The 27,375-nt window shown below is 36.6% G+C and overlaps 1 long non-coding RNA gene and 1 pseudogene across 1 annotated transcript; one reads left to right on the top strand and one right to left on the bottom strand.

Moving 5' to 3' along the window:
- Positions 1-782: 782 nt before the first annotated feature.
- Positions 783-5,683, top strand: LOC104095196 (developmentally-regulated G-protein 1-like; annotated as a pseudogene).
- Positions 5,684-21,620: 15,937 nt separating this feature from the next.
- On the bottom strand, positions 21,621-23,592 carry LOC104095195 (uncharacterized). The gene is made up of 2 exons (XR_011412711.1): positions 23,147-23,592; positions 21,621-22,459 (listed from the first exon to the last, which is right to left on the bottom strand). It is a non-coding gene; the product is annotated as an uncharacterized lncRNA (long non-coding RNA).
- Positions 23,593-27,375: the final 3,783 nt, after the last annotated feature.

Genomic DNA, 27,375 nt, shown 5'->3' on the forward strand with positions numbered 1-27,375 from the left:
ACAAAACTCATGAATTTTAATTACTAAGAAAATTCTCCCATAAGTTAATCAAGTTCCAATTTCACTGGCCCTCTAAATAAATGGAATTAAATTGTTCCAAAAATTATGGTTTAAACTTTAAAATAATAAAAATATCTCAACCTATAACAATACTCAAAAGATCAAAATATTTAAATTATTTCCAGAAAGATAATTTAATGATTAAAAGCCTAGAGTTCAAGTTGTAGTGTTATAAATTTGAATTGTTAGTCTTTTTTCAGCTGAACATTTCCTAATTTTTTTTATTAACTATGTAGATTAGGGGTGTACATGGAACGGGTTGGTTCGATTTTTATCAAAATCAAACCAAACCAATTATATCGGTTTAGATTGTTCGGTTTTGTTGGATTTTCGGATTTTTTATTACATAAATATTATTTCAATCTTACTTTGTTAAATTTTTTAAAAAATTGATAAATATATGATCTATAAAAATATTCTTATGGGAGAATTTTCTTAGTAATTGGAATTCATGAGTTTTGTCAAGTGAAATTGGTGATGAAAATGGAGAAGACATCATTAATGGAGGAAATCGAATAAGGGAGAAAGAAAAAGGAAAAACAAAAGAGAAGAAAAGAAAAAAGAAGAAAGAAAAGAGAAAGGTAAAGAAAAAAAAGTACTAATAATAAGAAAATAGTGTTTGTAATACACTTTAATACAATTAACGAAAGAGATAATTAGTTTGGGTGTATTCTGTTTTGAAAAGGGCATATATGGGCCAATTGTGTAACTCTAAGGCATATATGGACCAACTATGTGACGGTAAGGGCATATTTGAGCTAAAGTATTAATGAAGAACAAATGTGCTCAATTTCGTATAGTATAAGGGCATATTTGGACCTTTTCTGTAAATACAATCATAAATTTTATTTGGCGATAATTTCGGTTAACGGTCCTAAGAGTTGAGATGGTAGCGAATAAAAATGATTTTGCCTATAAATGAGGAACTTACAGAGCCAAATTTTTTAATAAGGAGAGTCAAAATATAAATGAGTAATACACAATAAAATCAAAAGAATTCAACATATATTGTGTATATATATATATATATATATATATATATATATATATATATAAGATTTACTTGATTTTTCAGGTTATAAGGACTTCAGTAAGTCCTCCACGCATATTACGTGTAATTAGTCATTAGTTTTTGGGTGTCTAGATAATGTACATATTTTTACACTATTATTTAATAAAAACTAAAAACTCTTTATATTATCTAACATTTAATACCGTACACAATTTTAGTTAACTAAATTCCGAGTTTAACTTTTTATCTTGAAAATGTAATGTATTTTGCATAACAAGATTAAAAGCTAATTGTAGTGTGTTCAGTGTTTTAAAAGGCATTTCTGGGACTCGCCCGGGGCTCGCCCCTGAGCGGGGCACTTGCAAAATGCCCTGAGGCTCATGTATGAGATTTAGTTCTGTGAGACTTACGCACCAAGTGCCCGACCGTGCGCCCTAAATACGCCTAACGTACAACGCTCGAGGCTCGCCTAACAGTTCTAACGCAAATCACGTGTCGAATTTCCTAATTAATATCGTTGAAATTAATGATAAAAGTTCTATTCATCAATAGAAATATGAAGATTGAGCATAACTCTAATAATGAGATAAAGTATTGCGAATTTATATCTTCACTTGTTATTGGTCGTGTCTTAGTTCATTTGTACTTCCTTGTTATACACTTTTATTAATTTGATATCTTAAACTAATTTGTATTTATTCATGAAGGAGTAATATTTTAATTATCGTACTAATAAGATTTTATTAATTATTTACTTTTAGGAAGGTAAAATGTGGAGTTTGATCATTTTTTTTAAAGAAATTGTAAGTTTTTAATTATTTGAAAGTTAAAGACGTTATACGTGATTTGTATGCATTAGTTATACTTAAGAATCATGCTAGATATTTTTATATATATATATATATATATATATATATATATATATATATATATATATATATATATAATTTTTATGCAATTTTATCTGTTTATAAATATTTACTATCATTATATTATTTTATAAAATATTAAAAATTAAATACCTATGGGGCTTACGCCTCGGGGCTTACGCCTCGCTGAGCCATATGTAAAACGTGTCGCCTTACGCCCATACCTTTTAAAACACTGAGTGTGTTCAGTTTTGTTCCTATTAAAGGGGCTAAATTTTATTATTTCACACTTTTAAATGTCCTTATTTGAAACTAAACCATATGCAGAGGGCATTAGTGACTCACAAAACTATACCTGGTCATGTAATGTAATTATCAAAATTAAAACCAGGTGCTCTAAGTTGAAGAACTCTTCACTTTAACCCACTTAATTGCGCCCCCTTGTTTCTTCACTATCGTTCTTCTACTCAGAGCATACTCGATCTTCTCCTTACACAGGAGCCGCCGCGACACCGCATATAGTCTCCGTTACGTTCGCCAGAGTATACTACCTCTTCTCCTCGTTCAGGTATACGCCGATTAGCTCTTATAGATTCTATGCTCGTAATTTTATTTCATTTTACTTTTGTATGAGTTTTCACTTATTGCTTTAGCTCGTAGTTTTCTGATTGAAGCTTTGATTTTATTAAATTCCTGTTGTTACAGTGTCAATGCACGGTGTGTTGCATTCTGAAAGTAACTCCTAAATTGAACGATCACCAGTTCTGTTTAATTATCAGAATTCAACCTGTGAAATGATTTATGTCTGCCCTAGCTGGATAATGAAAGCTTCAACTGAGATTTCTCATGGTTCTGATAATTTTTACAAGTTAATTTGCATTGCTTTTTGTTTCTCATGTGATACAGAGGATTACTTAGGCTCAGTGGTTGAAAAGTTGTTTGAAAATGTTTCTTTATCAGAATAATCTGTCTGGAAAGTCTCTTTCTTTTCCTTTATAGTGTAATTTTAGCTCCATGCATTCGTTGGCAGTATGACTGTTGTGGTAATACTAATATTTACTAATATTGTCTCCCTTTGCTTTGCATCTTTCTTCTTAATTTCATGGTGCTCCTATTTATCCTATGATTGTTGTTGTGATACTAATATTGTCTCCCTTTTTGTCCTTTTGTCTTTTTATTTTTTTGAGCCGAGGGTCTTTCGGAAACAGCCTCTCTACTCCTTCGGGGTAGGGGTAAGGTCTGCGTACACACTACCCTCCCCAGACCCCATTAGTGGGATTTTACTGGGTTGTTGTTGTTGTTGTTGCATTCGTTGGCAGTATATTCCCCTCAGATTTGACTTCTTCAAACTCTGGATTTTAACTTACATTATCAAATGTTTGCAGATATACTTCAAGAAGAAAAAGACTTGGGGAATTTCTTTCAACAGCACTTTGCTATTGACACATATTGATGAGAAGTTCTGCTATCAAATTCTTCATGAATACAGGATACACAATGCTGAGGTATTTTGCCCAGTTAGCCTAATAAGTTTCCAAACAGCATGTGGGAACTTGTATTTTCTCACCAACAAAAGTGTTGATTCTACTAACATTTTTTGAATTCCTGTTTGAAAATTTACATCTGCCTCTTCCTCTTTTATATGTGCAAAAACTCTTTTAACCTTTACAGTTGTTGTTGCTCACCTTGTTACGTTTGATTTCATGAAGATGCTACAGTTGATGACCTTATTGATGTTATTGAGGGAATCGTAAATACATGAAGTGTATATATGTCTACAACAAGATAGATGTTGTAGGTATTGATGATGTGGACAGATTAGCCTGACAACCAAATTCCATTGTTATCAGCTGCAACTTGAAGGTATTTCATAATGTGTAATAGTTATTTGAATAATTAAAAAAATAACATCTATGGATATAGCAAGATTGTTGATGGACTAGAAAGCTTGCTGATCTAGTCTAATTTGTTAGCAAGGTGCTAGATTTGAAATTTACTGCTTTTTCTGCATCTGCGAACTGATATTTATTGGTTCTGAAATGAAGAACATATTTAAACATTATGGATGTGCATTTTTTGGGCTTGTCCAATAAATACAGTTGGCTGTGACAATATACATTACATGAAGTTGCAGATATGTGCTCTCTGGGAAACCCAGAGAAGTCCTTTCTTTTTGTATGATTCTAGATGACTTCCAAGGCCTTGCTTTATTAAGAAGTCTTATCTCTCGTGCAGCTTGTCCTTCTCTAGATAGCAAGAGCCTTACTTTTCCAGGATCGCAAAGATCCTTCCAAGTTGGGTTTCTTCATTTTGAATATGTTCTCTGGGGTCATAATTGTATTTACTTCATTTTCCTTTGCATTTTGCTTGAATGTATACAGGGAAATTGGAGACTGGTGGATGTGAATCCCTAGATACATGTGAATGCACTGTTGCTTGTGTTGGAATTGGTCAAACTATCCTTGCTTGCTGACATGCTTTTTAGAACACTTCTCATTCATTGCCTTGTCTATATAATTGACTTTGCTGTCGATTTTGAAGCAGCTGAATCTGGACAGACTACTAGCTAAAATGTGGGAAGAGATGGGTCTTTGCATAGTTTATGCGAAGCCTCAAGACGAGCAACCAGATTTCGAAGAGCCTATGGTTCTTTCTGCTGTATGTCTTATGTCACTTCTGGTCTTTAGGTTGGGGCAGTTTGTTATGTTGAAGAAAGTTCTTTGAACAGATTCCCTCTGCCCCCTTCTTTCTTGTCTCCCTACTTTACTTTTAGATTTTCTTATCATGTTTTTATGATTTCAGAACAGAGGTGGCTGTATTGTCGAAGATTTCTGTAATCACATACATAGGAGTCTTGTTAAGGATGTGAAGTATGTCTTGGTTTGGGCCACAAGTCCACGGCCCTCAGCATTGTGGCCTCAGTCATCTGCTTCAGGATGAAGACGTGGTTCAGATTGTCAAGAAAAAGGTGGCTAGTTTCGGTTATGGGCTTTCAACGTATACTAACTATTACATTAATATCAGCCGTGCCACTTCTTGCTTCATAGCAGTTGTTTCTCAAACTCCACATATCTTTGATCTTCAGACACAATTATTTTTACATTTCTTAGGGCAACGTGTTTGCTATTTTTCTTTTCTTGTATAGTTCAATTTGTGCCTTGACTATTCTGTCAATATCTCAGCAAGCAACCAAGCTTCTTTTCCTGCTAAAATCAGCAACTTATCACAAAGTATATGCAAAACTTGTAGTGGGATTTCTTGAGCTTTTTAGCTTCCCTTGAGTGTCATCTCACAATGTGCCTCTATGATGACACGCTGGAGACATTCAAAACATTGTGTTTGTGTTGTGCAGGAGAAGGAAGGAGGTAAAGGCCGGTTCAAAACGCATTCTAATGCTCCTGCTCGGATATCTGACCGAGAAAAGAAGGCTCCACTGAAGGCATAATTTACTCAGACAGTGAATCTTTTATGTATGTGCTAACTGTTGAGGCGTCAATGTTCTTTTTTTGTTTTGTTTTTGGTAGATTGCAGTAAAGTAATAAGCTATAGTTAGAGGTTGTTTCTTCATCACTATGGCGTGAAGTTACTCATTGAAGAGTGTAGGTACTTTTCACCCTTGTATTCTTTACTTGATTATGATATTACCATTTGCAGTGTATAAACATTTGGGACTTATGCCTTCCCTCTGAAGACAAGGTGTGCTGCTAAGAGTTTCCATCTGTTATTGGAACTTTAGATGTCAGCTTCCAACTAGCAACATGTTTTTGCAAGAACTGATATGGTTTCAAATTGTAGATGCCTGACGGATATTTGATTCCAAAAAAGTTTCTTTTCATTTTTTTCGTAGGTTAGTCGGGAAACAATTCATACTAAGCTTTAAGGAGAACGATTCTTATGATTTATGTTGCCATTTTATATGTTTGGGCTTTTGTGATGACCCAAAAGGTTATCTTTAAATTTAATAATTAATTCTGTGTTCTAAGACCTCCAAAAGCACTATTTATCATACCTCGACATGTGTGCGCAGTCCGTATAATTTTTCGAAAAGTTTTTATATGAAAAATTGATTAAAATGTGAAATAGAGCCTTAAAACTCAATTGAGTTGACTTTAGTCAGCATTTTGAGCAAACGGATTCGGATCAGTATTTTGACAGTTCCGATAGGTCCGTATTGTGATTTGAGACTTGGGCGTATGACAGTGATGACGGTGAAGGAATTGGAAGAGCTTAAGGCTAAGTTTGGCATTCCCAATCATATTGAATTAATTCCGACTGGGTGGGACACGGTACAGGTTCACAGTCCTGGGTATTGCGCCTTCTACGCTTACCCCTTCCAAATCGGCTATTCCCTTCCTCTCCTACCATTGGTCGAGAAGTTATGTCGCTATTACGGCGTTTGCCCAACTCAACTCGCGCCATACGTTTACAAGCTTATAAAGATGCTTGCCAAATTTTCCGAGCTATCCGAGGTTGAGTTGACACTTGGGCACTAAATACATCTGTTCGCCCCTAGCTATTATAGGGGGACGATGTTGAATCTTTGCCACTGAGGGGGCAAGTGCTTGGTGGTGAAGATGGACGAAAAAGCCAACCATTAATTCTGGTTCAACTTATATTTTTATCAGAACCGAGGACGTAGTGGCTAATGTTGACAGTTTTCCTGAGACTTAGAATTATGCTCGTAAGTACCTAATTCCCTTGTTTGTAGGTATCCGATTTTTCACCTATGCTTGGTCGCGGGTTTTGACCTCTTGTCTTCTTCTCATGCAGCCAAGACATCGCCTCCTCCTCTGGGCGCTCACATTTCTGACTGGGTCGATCGGCTCCTCCCTAACATCATAGGAATTTGTGAATGGCCTAATTTTTTCAAGAAGTTTGGGCTTGCTCTCCCTTCGACTGGTAAGTTTTTTTTACCACCGGTGTCTTAGCTTCTCTTTTTTTTGTTAACCTTTGCCGACCTATCCCTTTCTTTGTGTTTGCATAGCTTCGGCCAAGGGGTCTTCGAGGAGGTCGAGAGCTCCCTCACCCTCGTTCCAGAAGAGGAAAGCTACTACGTCCTCGACTCTCATCCCTTCTACGACTGCGGCTGATCCTGCTTTTGTCCCGGTCCCTCCTGTTGTTGAGCCTAAATTTGTCCCTTCTTCGTCTGTGGAGACTTCGGCAGCGGAGACCTCGGCTTCTCCCTTATATTCCCTTATAGACGAGGATGACAAACCTTTGTCCGGTGATGGAGATTTGATGCCTCATAAAAAGAGGGCCATAGATGTCGGGGGAGAGAAATCGGCGGCCGTCGATATAGGAGATTACGGTTTTGTCCTTCGGGAGGCCATTTGTTTGGAGGATACGGCTACATGACCTGTGGGGGATGCAGTCGAAGACGTGGTGGGCAGTGGCGGCCCTATTCTTCCAAGACGCGAAGAGGCATCGTCTTCTTGTTACAGCGGACGTACCTTCTTCGACTATTGATAGAGTGAAGGTTTTTGCCGAGGAGGATGTTGGATCCGATTCCGACATAGATATAGACGAACTGAGAATAATTGATGAGTGGCTCACTCAGATTAAAGTGCGGTTGGAGGGGGGGTCAAGGACTATTACGATCTCGATGGACTGTAATGTTCTCGTGGATACCGAGAAGATTATCCCATCCCTTGTCCCTTTTATTTCTAAAGTTGAGGGTACACCTCTCAAGACTATAAATGAAGCGGCTTATCGAATTACATTGCTGGCCTCACCCTTCGAGTAAGTACATTTGTTATCCATTATTTTCCTTAAGTTTTGTCCTTTAGTAGGCCCTGATTTTATTCGTTTTGTAGACAGTCATCCTGGAGATTGAGAGTGCTCGTAGGGAGCAGAGGCATAAAGATATCTATATGGAGTTGAAGGACAAGTACTTCAGAGTCCTTGGAAAGTACCGAGAGTTTCGGTGTTGGCTCCATGAAAGCGGTGATGTGCGCCAATTGAGGGACGACTTAAAGGCGAGGGACGAGGAGCTAGTGCGGATGGTGGGGAAGTGCAGCGTTTTGGAGGGGACGTTGAGGAGCAAGGAGGAATAGCTCGAGCTCAGCAAGGGGTTGAAGCCCAGTGTAGTGATCTCCATGCTTAGGTGGTTTTGCTGTGATCCCAGCTTGAGGAGTGTCAATTCAGGGCGTAAGCTCTTAGTTGCGAGGTCGCCGAGAAGACGAAGGAGCTAGAGAAGGCGGAGTCCACTCGGTCGGAGGCTTTCAAGAAGGCGGAGTCTCTTGAAATGGTGATTCCGACTCTCCGCTCCGAGCAAGAAAATGACTTAACAACGGCAAGGCTTAAAGAAGAGCGGCTCGATAAGAGGATTAGAGAGTTGGAGAAAGATAATTCGGCCTCTACCATCGAGTTGTTGTTCTGGAGACCGAGAAGGCCCAGTTACTGGCACATCCGTCCTCTTCCCGCACTTTAGATTTTCCTAATGTTCCTCGGGAGTTATACGAGGAGTGGATCCACGTCGAGGCCCAGTTAGATATCTTTCGAGATTTGCATGTGGCGGGATCTGTTTCTGAGGTTGTCCTTGAAGATGTCTGTGTTAAGGCTCGTGAAGCTCGAGTTGCTTGTGGGTATGATTCTTCCACGCCTGAGGTCGGTGAGGACGAGGGTGTAGGCCGGATCAAGGAGTATGCCTGGTATGATGTCGCATATCCTGAGGGTGAAGGTGGCAATGGCGAAGGTGTTGATGGTCAGGGTGGCAATGCTGTTGAGGGCCAAGTTGGCTAGGATGTTGAAGGCCGTAATGGTGGTGACTAGTAGTTTTCTCTTTTGATTTTTTGTGTATTTTTTGTCAGCGTCTCCATGAGCCTATTGTAAACAGTTTTAAGTATATGAAATATCAAAGTTGGTTCTTGCATCTTGTTCTCTTCCTGTGGTTTATTTTTTGTACTTGTGTATATTTTTGTTTCTTTGTTGTGATGTGGCCGAGGGCCAATAGGTGTTTGTTCAAGCAAGTTCGGACATAATCTTTCGTTAAATCGCGGGTGAGGGCCGGTAGGTATTTGTTCGGGCAAGGTCGGACATAATCTTTTGTTAAATCGCGGCTGAGGGCGGGCTGGTAGGTGTTTGTTCTAGTGTGGTCAAACATAACCTTTCATTATATCGTGGCTGAGGGTCGATAGGTGTTTGTTCGAGCTTAGTCGAACATAACCTTGCGTTAAGTCGCGGCCGAGGGCCGGTAGGTGTTTGTTCGAGTGGGGTCGAACATAACCTTTCATTATATCGTGGCTGAGTGCTGTTAGGTGTTTGTTCGATCGGGGTCGAGCATAACCTTTCATTATATCGCGGTCGAGGGCCGGTATGCGTTTGTTCGAGTGGGGTCGAGCATACCCTTAACACGAAAAAAGTGTATTTATAATTGTAAGTTTCTTATTGCTTTGGTTACATACTTGGAGAAATTTACAAATTTTTGGGTGTTGACTAGCGTTTCAGTCCCAGTCCCAGTCTATCTTGTCCCTTCATTGGTTGACTTGGAGAGTATTGAGAAGTCAAGCAATGAAATAGTAACCACGACCCTTACCTTCGCGTACTTTGACTCGAAGCGTTCCCTTCGCCGCCTCGTTAAAAATCTCCATGAGAAAACCCAAATGGGACAAAACTCAAGTGAGGGAAAAAAGAGTACGACTTGGGGGACACTTTTTCTCTCAGAAATTGAAGTATTTGAGGTGGCTGATATTCCAGTTGTTTGGTTGTAGCTTTCTTTCCATTGTCTCTAGTTGGAATGAACCCTTGTTCGCTTTGGCTGTGATTTTGTACGGACCATCCCAGTTTGTTCCCAGCTTTTCTTCTCGGGAATCTTTGCTCACTTGAGTTTTGGATTTCAGTACGTAGTCCCCGATTTTAAGTGGTCGAACCTTTAATTTCTTGTTGTAATAACGTTATGCTTGTTGTTTTTGGACGACCATTATTATGTAGGCCATGTCTATTCATTCGTTGATTTCGTTGAATTCCTGCCTTCTACTTTCATCGTTGCTCATGCTGCTTTCATAGAAGTACCTTATGCTGGGTTCTCCGACCTAGACTGGTATTACTGCCTCAGTCCCATAGACCAAAGAGTATGGTGTCTCTCCTGTTCTAGTCTTCGGAGTTGTTCGATAGGCCCATAATACTTCTGGTAGCATTTTCGGCCACAGTCCGTTGGCATCTTCGAGCTTTTTCTTCATGATGTCCAGTATAGACTTATTAGAGGACTTTGCTTTCCCGTTACCCGCTGGGTGGTATGAGGTTGAGAGTATTCACTTGATGTGTCATTTTTCGAAGAATTCAGCTGTTATCTTCCCTGTGAAGTGTGGTCCATTATCACAGTTGATCCTTGGGTAGGCCGAATCGGCATATGATGTTTCTCCATATAAAAGTGATTACCTCATGTTCCCGCATTTGGGCGAATGCTCTTGCTTCCACCCATTTAGAGAAATAACCAGTTAAAACCAAAAGGAATCGTACATTACCTCGCCCTGCTGGGAGAGGGCCCGCGATGTCCATTCCTCATTTGATGAACGGACAAGGGGAGGTGACCGAGTAGAGGTGTTCGCCTGCTTGGTTAATCATTGGGGCGTACCTCTGGCACTGTTCACATTTTCTCACGAAGTATGCGGCATCATTTTTCATGGTGGGCCAATAGTAACCCGCCCGTATGAGGCATCTAACCAGTGCTCGATTACCGGAATGAACTCTGCAATGGCCTTCGTGGACTTCTTCAAGGATGCGATGGGTTGGTTCGGGCATAAGAATTTTGCCAGAGGTCCGCCATAAGTCCTCTTGTATAGGTCGCTATGAAGGAGACTGCATCTGGCCGCATGCATTCTTAGTTTCTTGGTCTTTTTTTGTCGCATGGGAGTGTGTCGTCCTGCAAATATGCAACAATGCGATTGCGCAGAGTCAAGTTAAGTTTATGGTTCTTACCTCGATTCGGCCTAGTGATGATTTGAGGAGGTGGACTATGCTTTTATCTCCGGTTGTGATGATTTTGGTAGTTGCGACCAGTTTGGCGAGGCCATCTGCTTCGGCATTCTGCACTGGTAGGATTTGATTGAGCTGGAATTCGTTGAACTGAGGCAATAACTTACAGATTTTCGTCTGGTATTTTTGCAATCTTTATTCCTTGATTTGAAAAGTCCCTATGACTTGGTTGACTACGAGCTAAGAGTCACGTCGGAGTTTCAACCATTTCGCCCCATATTTGAGTATCAGCCTTAACCCTACAATTACGGCCTTATACTTGACCTCATTGTTAGTCATATACGGGTACCTTATAGACTGGCGAATTACTTCCCTGTTGGGACCTCGAGTACGAGTTCTGGACCCTGATGCATTGGATGCACCGTCGGTGTATAGGACCCAGAGGTCTTATGTTTGGAAGGAAGCTTTGACGGCTTCCCTTTCGACTTCAGGCATTATTTTTGCACTGAAGTCGGCGACGAAGTCGGCGAGCACTTATGAATTTATCGTCGTTCGCGGCTTGTATGTGATATCGTGCTCGCTTAGCTCGATGGCCCATTTGGCCAGCCTCTGCAATAGCTCGAATTTATGCAAAATGCTCCTCAAGGGAAAAGTTGTGACGACCAAGATGGGGTGGCATTGGAAATAGGGTCTAAGCTCTCGTGAAGTTGTGACCAAGGTCAGGGCCAGTTTTTCGAGGTGTGGGTACCTCGTATCGGCATCGATGAGTGTTTTGCTAATGTAATAGATGGGAGATTGCATACATTTATTTTCACTGATCAAGACTGCGATTACTGTTACCTTGGATATGGCTAGATAGACGAGAAGTTGCTCCCCAGGTTCGGGTTTCGAAAGTAGGGGCGGTGATGATAGGTATGCCTTTAGTTTTGTCAGAGCCTGGATGCACTCGGAAGCCCGATCGAGGCAGTTGTCCTTCTTGAGTACGCCAAACAAATTGTGAGATCTATCCGATGACCGTGAAATAAACCTTGATAGGGCGGCAATACGACCAGTCAGCCTTTGGACTTGTTTTTTGGTGGTTAAGAGTTTTGTTATCCCCTCGATAGCTTTGATTTGGCCTGGGTTGACCTCGATCTCTCGCTGTGACACCAGGAAACCCAAGAATTTTCCTGAGGCTACGCCAAACGCATATTTCTCTAGGTTCAGCTTCATTTTGTATCCTCTGCGTATGTCAAAAGTTTCTGTCAAATGATCGATGTGATCCTTTTCCCTTTTTGAATTGACAACATATCGTCTATATATATCTTCATGGTCTTATCAAGCTGGACTTTGAATATCTTGGTTACCAACCTTTGATAAGTAGCCCCCACATTTTTTAGTCCAAACGGCATGACCCGATAGCAATACATTCCTTGGTGGGTGATGAACGTGGTCTTCTCCTGGTCTTCTTCCTTCAAGAGAATTTGATTATATCCTGAGTAAGCGTCCAAAAAACTCAATAGTTCGTGCCCGGTTGTTGCGTCGATGAGCTGGTCAATGTAGGGTAATGGGAACGAATCCTTTGGACATGCTTTGTTCAAGTATGTGAAATCCACGCACATCCGCCATTTTCCATTTTTCTTTTTAACCATCACTACATTGGCAATCCATTTGGAGTACTTCAACTCCCTAATAGATCGGTTCTCTAACAATTTTTCCACCTCCTCGCGGACTGCATCGTTGATGGCGGAGTTGAATTTATGTCTGACTTGCCTTACTGGGGGTGGAATGGGTCGATGTTTAACTTGTGTGTGGCGATTTCCTTTGGGATGCCCGGCATGTCTGCAGCTGAAAGCAAACAAATTCACATTAGTTATTAAGAATTGATTGAATTTACCTAGTTCTTGGAGTTTACAGCCGATATAGGCCTTCTTGCTATGATCGCTGAGGTCCAGTTGAACGGGGTCGAGGTCTTCTATGGTCGAACCTGCAGCCTCAAACCATGTCGGGGTCTATGATGACATCCTCGGTTTCTTCTTGCTTCGACCTCGACCCAGTTGATTGTTATGCCTCTTTTTATTTATCTTTTCTCTATTGGATGGTCGTGTTGTCCAAGGCAATGCGGTAGCATTCCTGGGACGTGCATTGTTCTCTGGGTATGCTGAATATCCCTCATGGTATCGAGAATATAATTACTTGGTATAGGTTGGATGGGATGGCTCTCATGGGGTGTATCCATGGCCATCCCACTATGGCGTTGTACGCAGTGGCCTGGTCCATGATACGGAATATTGTCTCCAGAGTCACGCCGCCGGCCAAGACGAGAAGTGTAATTTCCCCGTATGTTCGCTCAACCGCATTATGCATTATTAAAACAGGTTAGCGTGATGCAGCGCGGTACTATCTTATTCTCGAGCCTCATTTGGGTAAGGACTCGGGGATGGATAATGCACGCACCCCTTCCATCGTCCACTATAATGCGTCTGACATCGGTGTCTAAAATGCGTAAAGTAATAACGAGGGCATCATTATGAGGGAAAGTCAAACCATCGGTATCCGACTCATCGAAGATGATACTTTCTTCGAGTAAATCGTACTGTTCGCGGGTGATAGACCGCTTGCGTTTGTGAGTGGTGGTGAACTTAATGTTGTTGATATAGGCGTCGTCGTTGCCGCAGATGATCATGTTGATGGTACGAGCTGATGATGGCGGTTTCGGCGGGCCTTGATGTTCACGTCCTCTGACGAAGTTGGTTCTCCCCTTATCGCTTAATAGCTTTTTGAGGTGCCATTGCCGTAACATGTCTACGACTTCTTGTCTGAGGGCGATGCAATCTTTCATTTTGTCCCCGCATTCTTGGTGGAACTCACAGAGGGCATCGGACCTTCTGGTGTTCGGATCTGATCTCATCTTTGGCGGCCACTTCACTTTTGTTCCGAGTTTCTCAAGAGCGTACACTATTTCTGTAGGTGACACACAAAAATTGTGAGCAGATAATAAAGGAGGCATACCTCTTTCGTTCTGATGAGTCCCTGTCCTTGGTCTGGATGGGCCTTGTTCATAGAGGAGCGTAGGTGCGGTAGTTTCCCTAACATATGGTTGGTGTCATTCCCTGTTAGGTCGCGGAATCGGATGATCTCTTCTGGTACTGTCTCTTCGTTCTTTTCTGGATTCGGCTTGTACCGAGGTTAGCCGGTAAATTGGTATGTTGAGATCGTCCTCGTCTGCTCGGACCTCAGCACAATAAGCATTATGGATTTCATCCCAAGTGGTTGGAGGATACTTCATCAATTGGCTCAACAGTTTTCTAGTAGCTCTTGAACACTCTCTGCTTAGCCCTTTCTGAAAAGATGTGACCGCCATCCCTTTGGATACGTTTGGCAGAGTCATCCTTACTCTGTTGAACCAGGCGAGGAAGTCCCTTAGTCCCTCTCCCAGGGACTGATTAATGGCAAATATGTCATTTACTCTCGCCTCGGCCTTCTTGGCTCCAGCATGGGCGGTTACGGACTTATTGGCCATTTCTTCGAAATTTTCTACGGAGCGGGCTGGTAGCTGCAAATACCATGTTAATGCCCCTCCCGTGAGGGTTTCGCCAAACTTCTTCAGCAAAATGGAGGATACTTGTTCCTTGGCGAGGTCGTAGCCTTTCACGGTGGTGACATAATGAATCATATGATCTTCAGGATCGGTCGTTCCGTCGTATATCCTGAGGTAAGGCAGCATTTTGAAGGTCTTTGGTATGGCATGCGGGGGTGCATCATCGCTGTACAGCTACTCTACGAACCTGCCGGCGTCCCTTTTTGGCAGCAGCTTAGGAGCATCCGGTGCCTTGTCAACTCATTCTTGGTGTTCTTTCATCTGGTCCCGAAGTGCTTTGTTTTCATTCTCCATTTTCTCCATCCTTTTTAGAATGGCAGCGGGGGTGTTGTCACCTGCACTATAAGTAACGTTGTGAGTTATACCTATCGTTGGAGGGAGGGGTCGGTTGCATTGCTCGTCTGTTTGTTGTATTGTACATGCCCTTGCGACAGTCACGCCTGGAGCGGGTTTGTTGAGGACGCTTGCTTACGTGTTGGTTAGCCATGCCTCGAGGAGTTTCTTCACAGCTGGGGCGTCCCCTCCTCTGTAGACATAGAGTCCCCTTTTCCGCTGGTTTTTGTTATGTTGCAGTGCGGGGGTGGTGACCTTTCTCGTCTAGGGGACGCATTGGGCGTCGTGTCCTCACCTACTATTTCGTAGCTTTCGTTGATGATATTCATGAGGTTGGTTAGAAAATCACTTGTTATTTTTGTCCTTTCTCCTTGGTTACCTACCATGTAGGGTTTTGTATACACAAAGAAAGGAGATCTCGAGGTTTTTCGATGTTAGTGATTTGCATTAATTGTAGATCTAGAGGAAACTAAAAATTTAACTAAGAAATCCCCACAGACGGCGCCAAATTGTTTTACCAAAAATATGGACCTTGGTTCAAATAATTAAACTTATATTAATAAGGGTTGATCTTCGCTAATAATAATATCCGTGGATGGAGTTCTTAAAGAAGCGATAAATACTACGTACATACGGTCGGACAACGGCAGTGGTATACAATAAATACTCTAGAAATCAGAAGCAATAATGTAGCATTCAATATCAATGAATAGCAATAAATGTCATTTAAGTAAATAGAATGAATGATTCACCCAAGAAAGAATGGAATAAGTCGATATTCTCTCTGACAATGATGAATGATAGACAATCCCTTGAATATTCGAGTTATTCTCGGATCAGATGGAAAAGTATAGATAAGAATCTCAGTGAAAATGTGATGCTTTTATCTTATCAAAGAAGATTTGATTCTCTTTCTCAAGTCAAAGTGTTGTTTTTACAAATGAATATCACATGTCCCCTATCATTGTGTCTTTTTTCATTTTTAGGGAACATGCTTTTAAGAAACCCTAATAGTATAAGTGCAGAGAATATCCATTAGAATATTCTCTTTAATATCTTATATTGAAACTAGCTGTTATAACTCAGTCAAAGGTACTCGAACTCGGCCTCGACCCTTGTTGACACCTCGACTTTGGCCCTTGTTGACTCTTCGATCTCGTCCCTTGTTGACTCTTCGACCACGGACTTCGCCGCTTCTTGAGCCGTTTCGACAAACGACGACTTGAGAACTTTTCACTCTAGTACTATGTTGGCTCAAATATTCTAAAGACAGATTTTGATCCATACTGCGATATCTTTAGTTAGCGTGTGAGAATCAATTTTGATTAGTGTAAAATGGTTATGTCCAATCCATGTTGTCACGTCTCAGTCGTTTCTAATTTACTTTAGGTTTTACAATACAGTAAACGACTTAGAAGAGAACAAGAAAACAAAACAGTGACATATTTGTTAATATGAGAAAGGGAACTCCAACAATAAATCCACGTTGTACCGAATTCTGGATGTGATCAGAGATAGCATCTCCTAATGCCTAATTTTGTAGTATTCACAATGACAAGACTAGTGCTTCTTATTTGATCTCATTCTACCATTTCAATGTATTTTTGTTTCACATGACGTTCGGTATTTGGACTAATATGAATTTGTGGTGAGAAGTCTCACTTTGGGGATAAATTGTTCTCTACCGAGGATTACTTTATATTCGGGGTTTAAATATCAAGATTTTTAATTAAAAATGAAAAACTACTTACTACTTTATCATAACCTAACGGTTATCATTAAGATGAATTGAACAAACATCAACAGTCTATGTTGTTTAATAGCAGCAAACTTTAGTTAAATGAAAACTACATTAACATAATAGGTCTAAAATTTTCAGTTCTTATATATACAGTATAATAGAGTCAAATCAAACAAGAAAAAACAGTGTATCAAGACATCGCTTTACAATACAATACAGTACATAAAAATGTGTTCTAACAAAACAACAATTCAAACAGATTGTCAAAGTGGATGAGCTATGACTTTGAATTCCAAAGTTGAATGAATATCTATTTTTGATAGAGAAGGTATGTCAGAAAAATAGGGAATCAGAATTGAAGAAGATATCAAGAAAGTCACGGTATAGCTGCAAATTTTTCTTAGCCACCTCAACCTTATTTTGGATTTTAGGTTATTCGAGCAACATATATAATAACGAAACCAGCGGCAAAAATAATACGTACGTACCCATCAATCAAACAATGTTTGGATCCAAATATTTTTTCAAGAAAGAAATCAAATCAAATGTCTCAGTCCAATAAATAGGAAATACTATATTAAAGTCTAAGCCTAAGAATAAGATAGCTATATTATGGGTAGGAACTAGCAAGGCACTGTTGAGCGGTGGGATACTCTCTCTCGGTTTGTGAGCATTCCATAGATGTATATTCAGAATTTAAATCTAACTTTTGAAATATTATACTAATGCAATTATTAGGTTTTTTGTATTATAACTATGAATATAGCGTAAAAATATATTTATAATTTACTCAACAATTTTCAATGTCTCAGCTTCATCAGATTAATTCTATTCGTGCAGATCTTTTAATATATATCGATAAGTAATTAATTTGTCTCTAAGGTTAAATTATTGTTTCTTAAATCTAGATCGATATTCTCAAATCTCACACTTCGCTAGCTGGACATTATATAAGCGTAACAACAGTAAAGAAGATTTAATTTATAAACTAGTTCACACAACATCTATATGTAAGGATAATAGTATACTTTTGTATGTTATGTTCTGCGTTAGTTCAGGGCCGCTTGATTCAATAGAGTGATTGACAGAAATGGTCTTAGCCCAATGTCTTCAAAATTGGTACTCTCTGTGTTCCGGTTTATATGAACCTATTTTTTTTTTAGTCCGTTCTAAAAAGAATGATCATTTTCTAAATTTGAAAATAATTTAGCTTAAACTTCTAATTCTACCCTTAATGAGAAGGTTTTATAACCACACAAATACTCGGAACCCCCTTTTTGACTTATTTAGGACCACAAATTTCTAAAAATTTTATTTTTTCTTAAACTCTGTGTCCAGTCAAACAGGTTCACATAAATTGAAACTGAGGGAGTATTATTTTAAAAAATAGCCTCCGATTACAATTTCCTACAATCCTGGGGACGGAACACAAATTATGGGTCAACGACCAAGAATATGACAATTTCCTACCATCCTCATTTGATAATTCTTAAGTTGACTTGGACTTGGGGATTTGTTTCTTTGTTGCCTCTGGAAAATTATGATCTTCATTTCTGTGAAAAACAATAATGCACTAAATAATGCCATATTCTGCATGAAGTTTTTTTAAAAAAAATACCCCCTCTAGCCTGCCAAATATTAATAAAAAACCACCAATATTTTTTAGACCAATGAAAACGATATGAAGAAATAAACAATTTTCATTTTTGTTGTATCTGAATAGTAAACCAAAAGATCTAATAGACCGGCCAGCTTGGCAGCAAATTGCTTCCCCACAAGTGTAATATTTGTGTCACATTCCTTTAATGTTTGCATAGCAGAGAAGATGAAGAACCAAACAAATAAAATCCTTCCTAGGGTTGAAAATTACTTCATTATTATCCTTGATTTAGCTTTTCGAGTTCTTCCCCAAGATTAACTAGAAAAACCTTTTAAATCGATTTATGTTTGAGACTTGAAAAAGAAATTTCTCAGATAATGGAATAGAATGGAAGGGAATCAAAAGTGCCTTCTATTTTAGTTAATAATTGAACAACAAAAACGCTTAATTGTTTTGATGAACTCTTGACAAAAAGAAGAAAACTTTTATATATATACGAGGAAGAATGATTTTCCTACTTTAAGGCGTGCATCATAACCAACAAAATGTGTTCCCAACGTACTTATCTATGAAAAATTATGTAAAATATTAACCATATTAATCTAGGGTTTGCTTAAAGTTTTAGCATCAAATTAAAGCTAGATAGAGCTTATTATCGCATTTGAAAATCACTAAATTTGAATTTGGATTAGCCCTTTTCCAAATATTTTAGTATCTTGATATGACACGCTAGGCCATAGTGCTAACTTTGAACTAACTGAATGTCTAAAAGAACTCCCTTTTTCTTCGTAGACCATTCTAAGCCTATATGAGACTATCACAACTTTTAACACATAGGATATAGCCTTTTCTTTTCATATATTTCAAGCTTCCATCACTTTCGAATTATATTAATTAATTAATATAATGTGTAAGTTGAGCATATATTATGATATATCTTAATTAGCATATCACTGTTATGATTCGCTGGTTGTCCCTAATCTCACTTCATTGAGCTGTTAACGTCATTCATTATTTGGCTAAAGCTTTGTGTAAATTAATTCCAACTCTTGAGTCTCTGCCAAAGGCATCTTTGGTACGAGCTATAATGGATAACTAATTTCGGATTAAATTTTAGATGATTTTATCTCACGTTTAATTGGAATAAATAAAGAAGGGTTGAAGGTTTTGGGCATGTAGCTTTCCCCGTCCCCCTTCGTCGGGCGGTGCTTGTATGGAGGGTGCGCCACTTGAAATCGAGCATAAATCGTGATATAACGAAGACTGTGATTAGTTATCCCGGGATTGTAATGTTATTTTTATCCCTGTAGAAGGGTGGATAATAATCCCAAAATAATTAATACTCTTGTTGGAATAACTTGTTTTCCAACCAAATTACCCCTAAAAGAATACATTAAACCAACAAGAAACGTATACCTGACTAGAAAAACTTATATATATCCTGATTATATATGAATGAAGGAGTACGTATATGTGCATTGTACAATGCATGTTTCGGCACTAAATAAACATTAGCCCGATATAAGTTTATTAAAAACTCATTTTGTATTTATTTAAATACATTGGATTCCCAAATTAGCTTGGGACCTCAATTTTTAATGAGCAAAAATGACTTGTTAATCTTCTCTCAATACTTTATCTTCATTTCCATATGTGGGCTGCCATTAATTATTCTAACATAGGTCATTAATTTGTATATATTCTTGAAATTTCCACAAGTATGATCATCATATTGGTTTTAATATCACAACTAAACGTTGGACCCTAGTCCCTAGTTGCTCAACCTCCAACCCGATGACAAAATGAAAATTTGAGGTGAAAAAGAAAAGAATTAAGTTAATATTTAGCCAAAGTATAAATAATGTTTATATTATCAGGGTAATTTATAATATTTTCTCTGTTTTAATTTATGTGAACCTATTTGACTGGTAATGGAGAGTTTAAGAAACAAAGAATGATTTTTAAAACTTGTGTTCTTAAACATGTCATAACGTTTATGTGAATGTAAGAATTTTGAAACTTGTGATTTTAAACATGTCATAACATTATTTGTGTGACTATAAAATCTTCTCATAAATAATAAAATGAGAAAATTAAGTTAAATTATTTTCAAATTTAAAAAGAATTTATTTTTTTAGATGGACTAAAAGGGAAATAGATTCATCTAATTTGAAAATATTTTTGTGAGTTTATGAACTTATGCTTATTTTAAAGGAAAGATTTACTTGTACTCAATAGGGTTATGTAATACAGTCAGACATTTCTATAATAATATCCCTATATAACAACACTTCACTATAAAAGTCAGATTTTTTCTGGAACCAATTTTCATGTTACGTTATAATATATGTTCTCTATAATAGCAGTTCGTTATAACATTAAAAAATATTTGAAACAAAGAGATTTTACAGTATTACTTCTTTTATCAAGTGCACACTGTCTCTCTTAAAATAATTAATTTCTAGGAAAATTAATCCACCCAACAAAAATCTGACCTTAGATTTTGTGTCATGAGCTTTTGAGACCAGCAATCCCTCTTTGATAAGTATCTCTTTCATCTTTTTCTTTCTTTCTCCAATCATCGTATTCATCAATCCCCATTTCCACCCCTCTTTATTGCCAGCCACTATAATAACTAAAGTTAGCTTTAGCAAATTTTGCCTCGACTTATCAAAATGGAAATCAAGCATTGTGACAACTCAAGCGTCTTCTATTTTAAATTTAAAATTCAAATTAGAGAAATATAAACTTTGACTAGTATTTAACATATATTTTGATCGTATAAACATAAAAAAAAATTATAATTTATTAGTAGTATTTTTTGTATAATTTTTAAATATTTTAATTTTAATTTTACAGTATTAAATTGATCTAATCCAATTTAGTTTCGAAAATGAGTTAGATTGACTGTCAAAAAGTAAAGCCCGATACTTAATTGTATTTGAAGCAAAATATATATATATATATATATATATATATATATATATATATATATATATATATATATATATATATATATATTCGCGCTCTCTCTTTTCTATCTCTTTCTTGATTAGTGAGAATTGAAGGATGAAAAACGAAGAAAATCTGTCTTCGCCCCTTTGCCTTGCTTTTACCTCATTATCTTAATTCGCGTGTGAAAACGATCATTCCGTTTTCTCTTTGACCTTTCCTTGATAATCAACCTTTATTTTATCATTCTCCTTAGCAAACAGTAAACAAATAAAATAAGCACTTAATTTACATAAATTGAAAGTATATAAAAATTGCATTATTATCAGTTTAGTTTAATCAATTATAGCATATTACTTACCATATTCAGCACCATTCAACTAGTGTTTATCATAAAATTTATATATAATTACTTTATAGTTTACCAAATTGTGTAACTATTTTTTGTGCACTAGTGCAAAGAATAATTAGGAAAATTAGAAAACAAGAAGACGTTACAACTTACAAATTATGATTTAAAAAAAAAAAAAGTAAAGTAGGTCACAAATACTCTTGCTATAAACACCAAAACCAATCACAACTAATATATCAATACAACTACGATTATCCAAATGTATTATAAGAATTACAAAAGCAAACTACAAAAGGTACGTAATTAATAGCTCGATTAATACCACGGTTTTGTTGTTTCATAGACAGGCAATTCCATTCCAATGGAAGAAAGATTATCAAGCTCAAATAGATCAGAACTAGCACAACTTACATCATCATCATCATATTCTTCCTCCTCGTTATCATTATCAAATCTCCGACCGTTATCACATGTTAAACTATACTGACAGTTTCGTCGCAAATCTCTAGCCGATGCCTCCTCCACTCGACGATTTTTCTCCAAATTTTTTTGTTTGTCCATGTACAAATTATTCTTGTGACAATCTTGATCATCTACAACTACATCACTCATTGGGTAGAATTTGACTGACGTTTTGGTTTTTGAAGATGGAGTAATATTATTATTATTATTATTATTATTATTATTATTATTATTATTATTATTATTATTATTATTATTATTAGTTATTATTATTATTATTATTATTATTATTATTATTATTATTATTGCTTAAACATGATCTAGAGAATGAAGAAGCTGAAGAACAAGTTGATACATTTGTAGACTTTAATTTTCTTTCCTCATTTTCATACCCTCTAGAATTTGACGAAATTTTTGATTTTTTTGAATTTGTAAAAAGTGAGTTCAAGAAACTCGATAGCCTACCTCCTGGAGAAATTGGCTGCTTAACTTTCTTTAAATTTCTGTAAATTTTCAAAGCTCTTGACTTTGTCTTCACAAATCCATCTTCTTGATGTTTAGTTTTTTCCTTTGCTAGAGAAAAATCTGTTGAAACATTAAATAGAGTATACATGTTACAATAGGAAGAAATGTTAAGAGAATGGAGAAAAAAATGAAAACTAACTCAGCTAGCGTTTGGACATAAATTTGGTTGAAACTTGAAAAAATGTATTTTTGAAGATGAGATGAAAAAAAAATTGAATTTGAAATTATATTTGGGCATGCATTTTACTTGAAAAGAATTTGAAAACAAACATATATTTGAAAACAAAAGTCGAAAAAAAAGTTCCCAAATTTTATGGCTAAATGGGAGTTTAATATTGCCATAAAAAAACAATAAAGTGAAAATGCCTATTTCTAAGTTTACAGCCTATTCTAATAATCATCAACTACTAGCATAATTTAAGCCTATTATCAGGGCTAACATAATAGTATACAAGTAATGGGTTCATCCAAACTCAATATTTTTGGTTTTATGTTTAAAAGGTTAATTAAAGAAGAACAAACAATATATTTCGTACCTAGTAAATCAAATGAGTTGCGGTAAAATTTCGAACTCGAACTCATAAACTCCAAATTCTGCTTACGACTCAGCCTATTATATCTTTAATTTGACTAACAAATTGTGAAAGATAGACTACTCTAGCAAACAAAAGAAATAGGAAAAACTTTGAGTTACTATTATTCAACTGAATAAAATGGCTTTCATTATATATAGACATATATACTTACCATAAAAGTTGAGGTGTTTAGGACAATATTGGTGCTTGTGGAAATTTTCTTGGTCAGCTGAAATGCTAGTTCTAATTGGTTTAGGCCTATTATTAAGACCATTAAAACAAGCTGAAGAACCACAATTTGAGGAACCTGAATTCTTCTCAGAATCAGCTGCAGATTTTCGTCTAACAACAACTTTTTCACTTGCCTTATAATGCTTTTGATGATCATGTGTTTGGTCAATGGAGTGGTAAATAGAGTCAAGAATTGTGGAAGAGAAAGAAGGGCTACAAGAATCTCGTGGGTAGTAGTTATATTTATCCATTTTAGGAGTATATAATTATAGTATTGCTAAACTGAAAGAAGTAAGCAAAAGAGAGGAGAGTGAGTCTTTGTCGACAGTAGTAAGATGAAGAAAATAACAAGGGGGGAGAAAGTGGGAGATAAAATGATAATTTAATCTCTTTATTGTCTGCTTTAAAAGAGCCAAAAGCTTCAAGAGAGAGTATAATGGGGAGTTGGGACATGCAGAGCCCGATCTAGAATTTGAAGATTATAGGTTTTGATCTTATTGTTGAAACCTGGTTCGTTGTAGTTATTGGTCTTGTAATTAAATATTTTTATATATTTAATAGATTTTCTAATACAAATACAAGATTTAAGCAAAAATTATTGGGTTCGTCCGAATCCCTAACTACTACACTACTATCTCCGCCCCTGGGGATATGAGCTTAATTAATTAGCTAACATTTAATTGAATTTCTTTTAGATAACAGTGATGTCCGGATCACCTTACGCACGTCTCAATTAATTTTACGGAATACTCGTTACCTCCGGCTATCAGCACCATTTTCAAGAAAGGGCTAGAGAGTGAGAAAGAGCATATGCTGATTGGTGAAGGAAAAATTGGAAGGGAAGGATTAATAATGTAGACAAGAGTAATCAATATGGGGTTTGGTTTGATGATGATTTTAATAAGAGAAGATAGAGGAGAGAGCATATAGCATAATGAGAGCCTGGATTTGGATGACACGCCTAAGAAAGGGAGAGAAGAAAAGAAGTGTGAGCTTATTCTCCTTTTTCTCTATTAGTCTAGTTTTAAATAAATGAATTTTCAGAAATCACTATTGTTGTGTGGCTATTAACTTCTTATAGCTACCATATACATAATTACTTTATATAGCTACAATTCTATTGTTACGGTAGTGTATTCACGGTGTCGTATTCATGAATACAGCAGTAAAAAGCGCCTAAAATCAGGGCAGTCCAGTTGTACGCGCATGTATTCACATGTATTTACGCCATGTATTCATGAATACAACAGTAAAAAGCGCCTAAAATCAGGGTAGTCCAGTTGTACGCGCATGTATTCGCGCTGCTATATTCATGAATACAGCAGTAAAAAACGCCTAAAATCAGGGCAGTCTATCTGTACGCGCATGTATTCACATGTATTCGCGCCATGTATTCATGAATACAGCAGCAAAAGCACCTAAAATCAGGGCTGTCCAGTTGTACGCGCATGTATTCGCGCCATGTATTCATGAATACAGTAACAACAATGCCTTAAAAATAGGTATGTCCAGCTGTCTAAGAGAGAGAAAAAACATAAATAGCGTATCTCATGCCTTATTTCATTCCTCAATGGTAGTAAATAGCATAAAATATTTATTTTGCTATAAAATATAAAAGGTAGCTATAGAAAATAATATTTTAAAATAATTTTAGTTTATAATAAATAGGGTGTATACCTTTGCTATAGGAGGTAAAATTTTCTTTTAAATATTATTTTTTTTGTCTTATTTTATGTGGCATAATTTGAAATGCATGGTATAAAACAAATATTAGATATTTATGTGAATGTAAATTATCTCAATTAAAAAAAGAGTTAATAGGAGTATTTTTTTTAATATAGAAATGTGGCATTGTTCTTAGTCTTGGGACATATATATAAAACGAAAGTATGTCATATAAATTGGGACGGACAAAGTAATTATTTTGACAAATTGAATGTGTCTGAAAATATTTGACATTTTTGAAAAATAAGACTTGTTTTATTTTTTATTTTTTTCTAAATCTATATTTTTGTCGCTTACTAGTGTTCCAATTAGTGGAATGTTAATTAAAATAGACATTTAAGGAGAGAAAAATGATAGTTAAAAGAAATGCTCTTGTAATTAAAGCTACTCCTATTAAAAGTGCAAAGAATTCTTTAAAAAAATAATATGGACCTAAATTGTTTCTATGTAAAAAAGGAAGAAGTTGGTCCCAAATGAAGGGGGTTGCCAACGTGGGAATCATGAAGTGATGTAAGCACGCGGAGCCACATTGAACTAAGGGGTCAAAAAATTACACTATATTGCTAGATAAGTTTTTATATTTTATGTATATTTATTATACGTTGACTTCCCTTGACTTTTTGATGTAGCTAATTATTTATTTTTTAACATCCCTCGATGAAAATTCTGGCTCCGCCACGGAATGCAAGTATGTTTTAATGAGTTAGTGACTTTGTTATTTCTTAACAAGTAATAACTACAACAACAAATACAAACATTTTCCTTATCTTGGAATTCAAAGAGGCTGTTTCGTATAAACTTTCGGCCACTTTTCATTTTCATAATTTCTTTTTTAAAGCACTTCTATTTCTTCTTCCTATTTTAAATAGGACAACAATTGAGTTCCATTTTTTGTAATTTCTCCATCTCAGGAGTAAGTCAATAAATATTAACAAGAGTAGATGTGTGATCTTTACGTGCAAGCAAAAGGAACAGGTTAGCCTAGTCTAATTTGCAGGATTTACACCAAGTTGCCTACAATACTAATCATATTAATAAGTGCTAGTGCTCTTCCCATTACTTGTTGTACCTTCTTTTATAGCATTAACACACTAGTATTATGCTAGAACAAGCTCCACTCATATGAGTTTTGCAAACAATATCTGGTCCTGAACTCGGATAAAAGAGAAGAGTTACAATTTGCATTAAAATAGTCAAACTATATGAATCTTCTGAATACTATGAAATAAAACTTAATTAATAAACAAAATGGATACAATTGATTGATTGATATTTGCATGTGATTGAGCTAACTCCTAGAAGATTGCTTCTTCTGTTTAAAATTAGTGCTGTGAAATTTTTGATTAAATTTCACCAACATGCATGTAAAAACCGCGATTATATAAGAGGAAGATCATTAATGCCTCTCTTCATTATCTATATGTAGGTTCAGACCTTTTCTTCACATAAATGACAACCTTATGAGTATTCATACGGTAATAATTCCAAGGAACAATCACTCATTTTCTACAGTTATTCGATTCAGTATGTTTGGAAAGTCATCCGGTGAATTGGTGCAGTTACTAGGGTAATAATTACACATGACGACATATTTATTTGTCATAACGTAATTACACAAATATACTGTTTGGTTACACAAGTGTAATTAAACAGTCAGATTAAATTTTAAATGAATTAATTATCAAAACTTAAAAGTTAATATAATAAATATATGCCTAAAAATAATTTTTTATAAGAATAAATGATATTAGATTTGGTATGTAACGACCCGACCGGTCATTTTGACATTTACGCTTATTTCAACTATTTGAAATCTTGAATAATTTTCTACGAGATATTATGACTTGTGTGAATTATTAGTTTTGGTTTTAAGGTATTTCGGAGTTAGTTTGAAAGCTTAAGTTGAAATAGTTGACCGGATATTGACTTATGTGTAAACGACCTCGAAATTTAATTCAAATGATTCCAATAGCTCTGTATGGTGATTTTGGACTTAGGAGTGTGTCCGAAAAATTATTTGGAGGTCCGTAGTGAAATTAGGCTTGAAATGCCGAAAGTTAAAATTTTGGGAAGTTTGACCGAGGGGTTGACTTTTTGATATCGGAGTCAGAATCCGATTCTGAAAATTGAAATACCTCCGTTATGTCATTTATGACTTGTGTGCAAAATTTGAAGTCAATCGGACGTGATTTGATAAGTTCCGGAGTCGTTTGTAGAAATTAGAAATTTCAAAGTTCATTAGGCTTGAATTGGGGTGTAATTTATGGTTTTAGCGTTGTTTTAGGTGAATTAAGGGTTCGACTAAGTCCGTATGATATTTTAGGACTTGTTGGTATATTTGGTTGAGGTCCCGAGGGGCTCGGGTAAGTTTGGGATGGTTAAGGGATCATTTGTGGCCTTGGTGGGATTGTTGATATTTGTTGCTGCATTTTTCGGATTTTCTCT

The sequence above is a fragment of the Nicotiana tomentosiformis genome, chromosome 12 (assembly GCF_000390325.3).
Source record: "Nicotiana tomentosiformis chromosome 12, ASM39032v3, whole genome shotgun sequence".
Classification (NCBI taxonomy): domain Eukaryota; kingdom Viridiplantae; phylum Streptophyta; class Magnoliopsida; order Solanales; family Solanaceae; genus Nicotiana; species Nicotiana tomentosiformis.